This window comes from Lithobates pipiens, unplaced genomic scaffold, assembly GCF_037356315.1.
Source record: "Lithobates pipiens isolate NorthernLeopardFrog02 unplaced genomic scaffold, aLitPip1_a1.2 Scaffold_13, whole genome shotgun sequence".
Taxonomy (NCBI): domain Eukaryota; kingdom Metazoa; phylum Chordata; class Amphibia; order Anura; family Ranidae; genus Lithobates; species Lithobates pipiens.
In genome coordinates, this window is record NW_027507718.1 from 227,478,546 (window position 1) to 227,489,145 (window position 10,600).

Here is a 10,600-nt window from a genome sequence, read left to right on the forward strand (position 1 = left end):
ACCAACCGTGCCATAGACAAATGATGGGTACAGCGCAGCTCGATAACTCTGGGAGGGCGTACTATGACATCCTCCCAGAATCGCGCCCCCATACCCCCCCCCCCCCCGCACACAGGACTATCTATGCTTGCCGGGTTCACGGGACCGACGTAACAGGGATCATGGAAAAGGGCCAATGACAGAGGCCCTTTACCACGTGATCGATCCATCCAATGATGGAGCGATCACAATGCAAACACAGCTGGGTTATCTAGGGGTTCAACGCTCTCCTCTCCTCACGCTGATACAGTGTGAGTGGAGAGGAGAGCGATCAAGTGCCAAACAGTAAGTTTTTCATATATTACAGTGCCAAGCAAGTGCCCAGCAGTGCTCCACTGTGCTACCTGTGACACATCTGTGCCACACCAGTGCCACTATAGTGCAACTAGAGCCACATCAGTGGCAATCAGTGCCACTACAGTGCTCATCAGCGCCACTACAGTGCCAATCAGCGCCACTACAGTGCCAATTGGTGCCACCTGTGCCCATCAGTGCCACTACAGTGCTTATCTGTGCCATCAGTGCCACTACTGTACCATCAGTGCAACTACAGTGCTCATCAGTGCCACTACAGTGCTCATTAGTGCCACTACAGTGCCCAATAGTGCACATCAGTGCCCTATCAGTGGATCCTCATCAGTGCCAGCTAATAAGTGCAGCCGCAGTGCATAGTACACAATCATATCTGTCCTAGTTTTCCTATTGCACCACAGTCACCAATATGGCGTAAAAAAATATTTTTCCAGCGAGGAAGCATACCAACTTCTTAGCCTGAGCAACGAGAGCAGCGGGGAGCTCTCTTGAGTCTCAGTCCGATTCTCATTCGGCATACGAACCCGTTTTAAGCAGTGCATCTGCTACAGAATTGTTTTTTTGCCACACATGACACCATCTAAACCAAATAAGTTTATCTTGGTCTCATCACATCACAGGACATGGTTCCAGTAATCCATGTCCTTAGTCTGCTTGTCTTCAACAAACTGTTTGCGGGCTTTCTTGTGCATCATCTATAGAAGTGGCTTCATTCAGAGACAATAACCATGCAGGCCAATTTCATGCAGTGACAGGCTGACCCCACCCCCCCACTCCTTCAACCTCTGCAGCAATGCTGGCAGCACTCATATGTCTATTTCCCAAAGAAAACCTATGGATATCACACTGAGCGTGTGCACTCATATTCTTTGGTTGGCCATGGCGAGGCCTGCTCTGAGTGGTACCTGTCCTGGTAACCTCTGCAACCATGCTGCAGCTCAGTTTCAGGGTCTTGGCAATCTTCTTGTAGCCTTCTTATAGCCTCAGCCATCTTTATGTAGAGCAACAATTCTTTTTTCAGATCCTCAGAGAGTTCTGTGCCATGAGGTGCAATGTTGAACTTCCAGTGACCAGTATGAGAGAGTGAGAGCAATAACACCAAATTTAACACACCTGCTCCCCATACACACCTGAGACCTTGTAACACTAACGAGTCACATGACACCGGAGAGGGAAAATGGCTAATTGGGCCCAATTTGGACATTTTTCACTTAGGGGTGTACTCACTTTTTTTGCCAGTGGTGACATTACACTGTTATACAAGCTGTACACTCAAAATTTGAAGGGTGTACTCACTTCTGTGAGATACTGTATATATTAATGCACTGCCTGAAGTGTATTAGAAACTGTAAATCACTGCACAGAATGCACTGTAGATATAGGCTTCCCCATGTACGATGTACCCCATACACATTCACATAGGGTAATTAAATCGGGCTCCCGGATTCCGATAAGCCCCCCGCCCGCAGAACCCGACAACCAATGGTCAGAGTTGTCCGGAAGAGGCCCTTGTCCTCATCAACATGGGGACAAGGTGCTTTGGGGTGGGGGGGCACAGGGCGCCCCTCTTTCCCAAAGCACCCCCCATGTTGAGGGCATGTGGCCTGGGGGGCCCTTGCTCGTCCCCACCCCCTTTCCTGACCGGCCGGGCTGCGTGCTCGGATAGGGGTCTGGTGTGGATTTTGCAGTTTTTTTTGGCGTAGGGGGGTTCCCCTTAAAATCCATACCAGACCTAAGGGCCTGGTTTGCCCCTGGAGGGGAAACATGCCGGTTTTTATTATTAGAGAGGCGACTTTTCCTGTAAAGTCGCTTCAATATAGATGGAGATCCGACTTGGAGGCAACTTCCATTAAATTGTATGGGTACAAGTCGATTAGAAGTCGGTCCATTCACTTACATAGATTTTTTCATGTAGCGCAACTTGAGGTGACTAGGGGCGACTTGAAGTCGGATCCAAAGTTGCCCCTGTGTGAATGGACTCTTATACAAGCTGTACACTCACTACTTTACATTGTAGCAAATTGTAATTTCTTCAGTGTTGTCACATGAAAAGATATAATAAAATATTTACAAAACTGTGAGGGGTGTATTCGCTGTTGTGAGATACTGTATATGTGTATATATATATATATATATATATATATATCTATATATATAAATATATTAATGCACTGACTGAATTTAGAGAGAGAGAGAAAGAGAAACTGACACTAACTAAATACTGAATAGCCTGCTTAATCTAAATCAAGCTATCTCTCTGTCCACACCAACAACACTATACACGGTCGCCGTGTAAGCAGCCTTATATAGTGTGGGGTGTGGACTTATTCCCCCTGAGCCATGATTGACACCCTGCCTTTGTCCAATTATGGCTCTCTTAGTAGAGGGTGCCAAAAACATGCAGGTCAGTCGCATGCTTTGGCCAATCATCATACAGCAATGCACTGCGATCTCACAGTGCATTATGGGGTCGTTCCGCGGCACTCAAATTTGCCACCAATGCCCCATAATGTTCGTTCTTCGGCGAACACCCGACGTTCGACTTGAACTTATGTTCGAGTCAAACATCAAGCTCATCCCTAGTGATAACAGCACCGTGGATCGGAGGGGAGAATGCTGACAGCGGACTGTGGATTGTTTTTAAACATTTAATTTATTAAAAACTACCGCACCAGCAGCTACCTGGCGCCTCTCTCTCTCTCTCTCCCTTATGTTTTGGCTCCTCTGTAATTGCCCCCCCCCCCCCGCTCCAATCTTCCTGCTGTCCGGGTTCCCCTATATGCTGGGGCCCCTACAGGAGGCCCGATGGTACCCCCTGTCAGCTGCCATGGCGGTATTGGTGGGAGGAGGACTTGTGCTGGTAGGGGATGAAAATTTGTAATAGGAGGGGGTGGGGATAATGGCACCCCAATAGCAAAGCAAAACTTATTTTGGGTGACAGGCATCCCACGATTCTGTTTGCGTGATTTTGCCATGATTTGTTGGGTGACAATCGATGCAAAATCATGCCTCGGTTGGGGTGCCATGCCGTGTGCCGCTAAAGTGTTCAGGTTTGGCTTGAAGAAAAGGTGGCAGCCCTAAGTCAGCTATGTGCTTTAAACAATTGACTCTACTATGGCACCCTTGATACTAATTTCTTCCTCCTTGATGAACTCCGCACAATTTTACTTAGTGACCCACATGTGATATTAAAACTGTTTTCCATTCCATTTTATGTTTAGTGCCCTTTGATATCCTACCACCAATGTCTGTGGAATGCACACTTGTATAAGAAAAACAACAAAAACACATTACACATCCATGAGAGCGTTTGATGGTGTGTTCATTTCTAGACTTTTTTTTGCCTTCTGGTGCTTAAAGAAATTTATCTGACTGCTACTGTGAAATATGGGCTTGTCAGGGTGCGGTGACTATGACAATCTCTCTTTTCCAGATGCAAATGGCAGTCTTCTTATCTTGACCATGAGCACAAAATCAGTGGCTTGTAACACAAAGAAACCTTCCCTCGTCTAATCTTCTATTACTATAATGGGTGGCCAAGCAGGAGATGCCAGGCCACCCATAGACAATGCCAGGCCAACCATTGACAACCTAGGCAACTCAAAAGTACATTTCACTTATGTTATCCCTTCAACCACGTAAGGATTTTTGAAGACCTGACATATTGTAAATGCCATTGTAAAACAAGGTGGAGAAATACAATATATTTTCTTATATTAGAGATCAGCTTATTTGTATTTTAACAATCTAACTAGTTTCAGAGACAAACATGGTAAAGGAACCTCCAACAGGCAGAGGCATGATGAGACTTGTAGTTTAGCAACAGCTGGAGGGCTGCCAGTTAGAGACCCCTGTTCTAGACCCTATTTTGCATTTTCAAAATACAACAGCTTTTTTATATAGAGCTGCTGATTCCAGTAAGGCTACATGTACACTAGCCTACCCTGACTACAGCCGCGGGAAATCGCAAAAACGCAAAAAAATCTTACATTTTTATGACAGGGAGGTTTAACCTCACATAAACACTGCAGCTCATAAACTCTGCTAAAAGCCTACGGGGTTAATTTACTAAAAGCAAATCCACTTTGCGCTACAAGTGCACTTGGAAGTGCAGTCACTGTAGATTTGAGGGGAAGATCTGAAATCAGGGGAATCTTTGCTGATTTTATCATCCAATCATGTGCAAGCAAAAATACTGTTTTTTTATGTTTCTTGTGTAGCACACTGATGTTTAGGCAGCGTTGCTCCTAAATTTACCTGCCAGGTATAGTTACCTTAGCTCATAGTTACGGATCAATTGAGTTCACCCTAAGTCTGGAATTGCTGCACTTCTCTCTTCTGCCACTAGGTGGCCGGGTACCTGGTGACACTAGATAAGACAAGGGCAAAGCAAGGAAGGATTAGGAGTATATGGGGTATTTTAGCCAATTTGCAGTTTTTTTCTTTAAATCCCTTGGCCTGTTGGGAGAACCTATATATTTGAGCGGAGTCAGGTGATCGCGGTTTTGTGGTTGTCTGGGTGAATGTCTGTTGTACTGCCCCTGGCTGCTAGGCTGTCTGAAGGCCTATCCAGAAGCAAGAGAGCAGAGTAGGGTTGGGACTGCAGTTTGCAGTCCAAGCAGAAGTGATGGTTCTGCCGGACAGAGAACCTGTCGTGGTCAGGGGTAGAGGGGAAGCTGTGAGACCAACCACCTTATTACCGGGGACCACAGTTAGTAGCTGAAGCAAGTACCGGAGCAGTATTCTCACTAACCAGGGACGGTGAAGAATTGGGAAACTTCAAGCCAGAGACCCAGCCAGTGGAGGTGATGCTTGCAGAGCAGCTTTGTGTGCCAAGCCAGGGACCAAGCAGGCTAGTGAGGTGAAGCTTGAGAAGTGTCTTGTGTGCCAAGCTAGGGACCCAGCAGAGAAGAGGGGGTGGCGCTGGAGGAAGATACTAAAGTGAAGATTGGAAGAGCTCACAGGATTCAGTGGCTGTGAATCAGCAAGTCTAGTGAGAGACTGGGAGCTCAATGGGTAGAGAACCTGGAAAAAGTGATTGTAGAAAAGTAAAGAATTTGTTACAATTTGTGTTAGGAACCATTCTAAGACTGTTGCCATAGGAGACAACATTCCTACACATGCAGATGTGGTGTCTTGCTGGATACCTTTTCCTGCATGGCTGTCTACCTGTAGAAGTCTCGAGCCTGCTAATTAACATTGCAACTACCTAAGGGTGTCCTGGCCCTAAAGTTCTGTTCAAGAGAAATAAAATTTCTTTGCATTCAAGAAGTGTCTGGCACCCATGAATCTACCTTGCATTACACCCACTATGCCTTACAACCTACTCTACACAGAAGGATGTCATCAACTCTTGGCCCTGGAGGTTCTCAGGCTAAAGGAGGCCTGGGATCTTGCTACACTTGCATGTCACCCTCAGATCTACAGTGACTGCACTTCCAAGTGCACTTGTAGAGCACTTGGAAGTGCACAGTGGATTTGCCCTTAGTAAATAACCCTCAAAGTTTACATGAACGCATATGCTTTAATGGAGTTGAGTTTAGGAGCTTTGCAGAAAAAAAAAAACGCCCAAAACGCCTAAACTTAAGCTTAGCAGCTGCAAGAGTTGCAGCTGACTTTGTTGGTGCTGGACCCGTAGCGTTAGATCACGATACAGATTTCTGATTTTGGCACCATACAAGACAGGTTAATTACATCTAATAAAATAATTATTATAACGCTACGCACTAAAAAATGTAGCATTGAGTGGAAACTAGCCAATGCTGGATGCTAAGCATGCCAGCCTCTTCCATATATTCAGTACTTAAAAGTCATATCTACTGTATTAGCTCAAGCTCCTCTGTTGTCCCCTTACTAAGGCTTGTACTATCATGTTTATGTTAAACGTTAATGGGGAAATCATGTTTCATTTTCTAACTGAAGCAATCTGAAAAACAATAATTTCAGTGTCTTCCCAAGGCTAGTAACAAACTGTTGGCTTTTACTTGCTTCTTGTGGGTAACTACTGTTCCTCTTTGAAATTTGTCAGCTACCATGATGGTATTTCTCATGTACGTAGTTATTATACATAACCCATGCCCTATGGAACAGGGGTCCCCAAGACAGGCATGTTTCTGGTGCTTGTGACATCACTGGGTGGCTAGTACAAACCCTGCTAGGTGCACTATGGCAGTACATGAGCAAAAAGTTTATTCATATTAGCACTTTGATATCTGTTTCTACTTGTATGATGATTTCCATGCCTGTTCATACTATTCCCTGATTTCATATTTAATTTCCCTTGCCCTTCAACACATGAGATGCCATCAATGTGTCATCACCTCGCAGTATCACGTAGTAAAACATAAACTTCTTTGTGTGGATCCCTAGCGAAAAACCAGGCACAGACAGCCAGTGCCGGGACAAGGTTGTCTAAAGTCCAGGGCAAACATAGCAAACTGCGTGCCCCCCCCCTCCCCTTTCCAAGACATATGAGCATTATGTGTCAGCAAACCCCCCCCCCCCCAAAAAAAAGAGCAATAATCTGCATGCTTACCCCTCCATCCCTCCTTCTAGCTCAAATCCTCCCTTTCGGCAACCACCTCCCCACCCCGCACAAATAGACCCCCCAACAAAAATCACTCCTCTTAAAACAAATCATCTGCTCCTCAAATTTTCCCTCCTGATACACATCTCCCCACTCCAAATCCTCCCATCCACCCTCCTAGCACAAATCCCTCTCCCCAAATTTTCTCTCCTAGCACACATATCCCCCGTTAATCATCCCTACCAGTACAAATCTCCCCTCCCCTAGAATAATTCATACCCCCTAAACCCCCCCCCCCACCTCTCAAGATACCACAGTGCCCAGGGCAGCCATCCCTCCTTCCCACCCCTTGTCCAAGCCCTGCAGACAATATCTCTATATTTTTTGTAGCAGATTAATTCCCATGACCGTCAGCTCTACCCAGTGGTCAAAATGTGGTATCGTTTTTATAACTACCTCAATGAGAAAATCGACCACGTTTTGGCCACTGGACGGCACAGACGATCATTGAAATCCTACAGAGATTCTATTACAGAAAATACAGGGAACATTTGTCCAGCCTGCACAAATGTGCATGACATGCCTCCAGTGATTTTTTTATTATTATTATTTTTTTATAATAGACCCCTTAATATTTTTGTCCCTCTCCCAGCCTGTGGCTGGACAGTTAGAGAAATTAGGCTATCAGTCTGCTGATTTTGCTGTGTTACTCTGCACTTTCCTCCTATCAGCATGATCAGCATAGTGAGCACTGCAACAAAACGAACTGGTAATTTGTTCTGCTTCTCCCTCTCCCTATTCCGAGCTTTGCTGCAGGTGGCAGCAAGTTCAAATTCAGGTACTTACACCGCTTGCATTTAAAATACATTCAGCTATGTATTAATGAATACAGAACTGCATTAATTTGTGTCTTATCTGCTTAAAGTTCAGCTGTCATATTTTTATATTAAAGGCAAGAGATAAGTATAAGTACATTTACCCTTTTTCATCTTAACATATAAACATAAGGAGGGTAAAGAGAGAGAAGTCTGAAAATAATAAGCAGAACATGGTTGTGAGTTTTCTATTTAAAGAATTTGATAGCCAGCTAACTGTGCAAATAGCTGTGTTGAGTCAAAACTACAAATCGGAATAAGCACAAATCATTCATGATTCAGAAACTGCATCGATCTTTCTTGAGTGTTAAAAGTTACTTTTTCACTTTTAAAGTCATGAAGATTGAAATATAGATCTGTGTCTGATCTTCTAAGCCCCTGTACACACGGTCGGAGATTTAGACAACCAAATCCGTCAGATTTTGCCCGTCGGATTTTGTCCGTCGGATCTTGTCCGAAACTGTTGCATACACAAGTTGTCGAAAAATCCGATCATTCAGAAAGTGATGACGTAATTTTGTTACGATGGGACTACGTTCAGGCTAGTAGCCAATAGCTTTGATGTAGGAATTTGATCTGAGCATGCGTGGCACTTTGTCCGATCAAAATTCTCTACACATGATCGGAGTATGTCCGATCGAACCAGTTGGTCGGAAAATATTTCCAACAAGTTGGAAAATTGGGTCCGACGGATATTCAGACGGAATCAGTCCGATGCATAACAAACACAGTCAGATTATCCGACAACATGGTCCGATAGGACACATTCCGACGGATTCTACGACCGTGTGTACAAGGGCTTAAGAAAGAGGTTTCTCCAGTATCATATGATCGTTCTTTGATTACGAGTAGCTGAAACAAAGCTGGTCATAAAAATGATACATATTTATTTATTGACAACAAATGGTCAGACATTCAGGTTGGATATACAAGCATATTGGACGCTAGACTGCTACTTCCCCATCTGAATGAGATATCTACAGCTGAAACAAGATGGAATGCCAAGAAATAACACAAGGCATGGCAGCCTCAAAGTGACCACTGGCATGGTGGAAAGAAACAAAAACAAATTCCCGGCAGGCGCTCCTGAAAAAACACATGAATACCGTCTGCAAATAAAAAGTATACAAGGGGCTGATAGCAGGATAGATTTTGAAGCCCAGTTACACCAAAGACCAGGTGTCCAGTGAAAAGGTCAAAGTTTATTCCAAATGGATAAAAAACATGGCAGGAGTTGTGCAGTATTACCAGCGATTGACCTGACACAGGCTAGCGGCAGGAGGGATATGCCGGGGACCCAGATGTGAGAGAGATCCTTGATGGGAGGCCTCCAGAGAACAGCGGAGGGACTCATGTCACCAGATGTGATGTCACCAAAACCCGGAGGTCAGCTGATACAACCTTGGACTACTTCAGAACACCAGGGAGTTTGCCAGTTGCCAGTAAAGGATTAGGTCTATCACCATTCACTAGACAACATGATAGAATGGAGTTTTGGGCAGCTAGATTAAAGTAAACCTTGTAATCCACAAAATCAGCAAAAAGTATTGACATTAGAAAACAGTAACAGCAATACTAATCAACACTGCTAATAGGAATATGAATGGACATCAAATGGAAGCGGTGAAATTTAGGACTCCCTAAAGAGGTACCTCTTAAAATGGACAACAGGCAAATTTCTTGTGAAGCAGCTATCTGAGTGAGCAGGCTAACTTTGGGGCCCAGTCTTTACGGTGGTGCACAAGAGTACAGTCCCAGTAAAGTCTTCATGCAACAAATAATGCTGCTCGTTAGATGACCAGTCCCTATGTGCTTAATCTCTGCTAGCAGCAACAGGTTAATGGCAGCAGTGTCCTCCCACCAATCCCAGAGATATAGCTGTATTGATCCTGCTGTTCAGGTGTCAGACCTTAGTCTCAGTCTCTTCTCAGCAAAGAGGAAGTCCCTCTGTATTCATCCTGGGAAAATACAACTCTCTCTCCTCCTTATACCAAGTTTGCATTGGAAATTCTAGTTTTATTTTAATTTATTTGCCAAACTACATCACCTATGGTTCCCCGCTGCCAACATTAACGTTTCTTGAGCTTCTTCTGCTTGTCAGTTTAGTGTCCTAAATTACATTCTGTCTCTAGCCAAGCACATGGCTACATGTCACACAGACATTTTCACAAAGTTCAAATGGTTGCTTTATGGTGTGAGGTGCTGTATACCGGGTCCACAGGAGACATGGCATTGAGGAACTGCGTTGGAATAGTCACCAAGTGCCGTCCCACCGCACATGGTGTGAATCTGCCCTCAAGGCACACTAAGTAGTGTGTATTTGCTTGTTTAAACAACAGAATATTACCTCATATCTTACATTTCCATTAGACATCCTTATTAATGTGTTGTTTGATGTTTTACAGTGGCAAGTAATACAGGGTTCTTCCCTGCCAGCAAGACAGTTATCTACAAGCATTTTCTTGCATGTAAAAAAGTGTTTGGATTGAATACATAGTAATACTCTGTCAAGGCATGCCACCACAGAGATTCCTGCATAAATGATGAAGTAAAATACAATCTGGTAAGTAATTAATCACTCAGTTGGTTTTAAGATCATTAAAGGAGAAGTACAGCCAAAGCTCTGTGGATGACAGGAGTGCAGTTGATTCTGCACTCCTGTGACACATTTTCACCAAACAGCGGGCTGAAGCCTGCTGTCGACTGATGTCACAGAGATGGTACAGGCTGGGGCAAGATCAAGACAATGAAGTCGGAATCCACCTACATGCCTAGACTGGCACCCAGCTCAGCCTCTCAGTCAGCCTCTGAGAGCATGAGCCAGATGCTCCTACGGCCTCCACAGCCC